This window comes from Vulpes vulpes, chromosome 13, assembly GCF_048418805.1.
Source record: "Vulpes vulpes isolate BD-2025 chromosome 13, VulVul3, whole genome shotgun sequence".
Lineage (NCBI taxonomy): Eukaryota > Metazoa > Chordata > Mammalia > Carnivora > Canidae > Vulpes > Vulpes vulpes.
Window position 1 is genome coordinate 145,711,202 of NC_132792.1, and position 2,110 is coordinate 145,713,311.

The 2,110-nt window shown below is 42.9% G+C and overlaps 1 non-coding gene across 1 annotated transcript; it reads left to right on the top strand.

The window, feature by feature from the left end:
* Positions 1 to 927: 927 nt before the first annotated feature.
* On the top strand, positions 928 to 1,033 carry LOC112921883 (U6 spliceosomal RNA). Its single transcript, XR_003235327.1, has one exon. It is a non-coding gene; the product is annotated as a U6 spliceosomal RNA (small nuclear RNA).
* The last annotated feature ends 1,077 nt before the right edge of the window (positions 1,034 to 2,110 follow it).

Consider the following 2,110-nt stretch of genomic DNA (forward strand, 5'->3'; position numbering starts at 1 on the left):
AAACAACAAAACTAAAAGGCAACCTACTGAATTGGAGGATATTTGCAAATGACATATCTGATAAAGGGTTAGTATCCAAAGCATACAAAGAACTGACAAAACTCAACACCCAAAAAACAATCCAATTTAAAAACAGGCAGAAGACACGAACAGTCATTTCTCCAAAGAAGATATACAGCTGGCCACCAGACACTTGAAAAGATGCTCGACATCATTCATCATCAGGAAAATGCAAATCAAAACTACAATGTGTTAACCTTTCACACCTGTCAAAATGGTTAAAATAAAAAACACAAGAAACAAGTGTTGGTGAGGATGTGGAGAAAAAAGGTTCATGCACTAGTGCAGCCATTATAGAAAACAGTATGGAGGTTCCTCAAAAAATTAAAAATAGAGCTACCCTATAATCTAGGAATTGAACTACTGGATGTTTACCCAAAAAAAAAAAAAAAAAAAAAGCAAAAACACTAATTCAAAACATGTATCCCTATGTTTATTGCAGCATTATTTACAATAGCCAAACTATGGAATCAACCCTAGGGTCCACTGATAGACAAATGGATAAAGAAGATGTGGCACACACACACACACACACACACACACACACACACACTGGAATATTACTCAGCCATCAAAAAGAATGAAATCTTGCCATTTGCAACAACATGGATGGAGCTAAAGGGTATAATGCTGAGTAAAATAAGTCAGGAAAAGATGAATACCATATGATTTCACTCATGTGGAATTTAAGAAACAAAATAAGCAAAGGAAAAAAGGAGAGAGAAAGAGAGACAGATCAAGAAACAAGACTTTTCTCTCTAGAGAACAAACTGATGATTACCAGATGGGAGGTGGGTGGGAGGATGGGGGGGACAGGGGTAGGCATTAAAGAGTCCACTTATCATGATGAAAAAAAAAATGAAATTAGTGCTCACTTGGGCAGCACATATCCTGAAATTGGAGCAATACAGAGAAGATTAGCATGGCCCCTGTTCAAGGATGACACACAATTCACGAAATGTTCCATATTTTGCTCAGTTTTCCCAGTGAACTGCTACCCTTCGTGGATTAACTCAGGGGAAACAATATGTGTCAAAAACCCAATGTGTGGCGCTGAGTAATGAAATTGTGATATTTCATTAGAAAAATATTTATTGGATAAAATAAAGAATCTCATGAGATGGATGGGCTCCTGGTGTCAGAGGTCAGGGAATCCATAGCATCCTGAACAAGCCTTGACCAGAAGCAGCTCCAGCTTTAACCACAGTGTTACACCCTGGAAGAGGCCCAGACCTCTCCCCACTCTTCCCTCCTTGGATCCCCCACCACAACCGCCAGGAGCAACAGAGGGGGCCCTTAGAGCTCTCCTACCTTGTCACGCCACACGCTGCTAAGTTCAGCATTGTCCTTTGAAGAAAGAACTTCACCGAATGGTCCAGAGGGTGCGTGCTGGCTCCGACCAGGTGAGGAAGTGTCTTAGGTTTCTGACCTCCTGATGCAGTTGTGCCTTCAGAAGCCACGTAAAGGGGGCCCCTTGGTGGCTCAGTCTGTTTAGTGCTGACTTTGACTCAGGTCATGATCTCAGGGTGCTGGAATCAAACCCCATGTGGGGCTCCCCGCTCAGCAGGGAGTCTGCTGGTCTCTCTGCCTCTCCCCCTACTCGTGCTCTCTCTCTCACACACACTCTCTCTCAAATAAATTTTTAAAATCTTAAAAAAAAAAAAAAAAAAGCTACCTAAAGACAAGGGAAAGTGAGGTAAGAAAGCATCCTTTTTATCTCCACAGCTGATTGTTAGCAGGATTGCTCAGCTCCTTGTCGTCAGATTAATTGGGGGAGGGGGGTGTCCTGAAATCACAGGAATGCATACAAGGAGGCCTCAGTTAACACCAGTGCTCTCCCCACCTGCTGCCTGGGGGGTGATCTCATGGGATCCCCTGAAGTCTCTGAGCCTCAGTCCCAGGTTAAACGAGCGGCCCGCTGGCCCGACCACCTCATGATACCCACACCCAGGAACGTGTGTGAGGCTCATCTTGCAATGATGACAAGATACCGTACAGATAGGTTATGTAAAAGAACAATGAGGAATAAAGAAAACAAAACAAAATAATT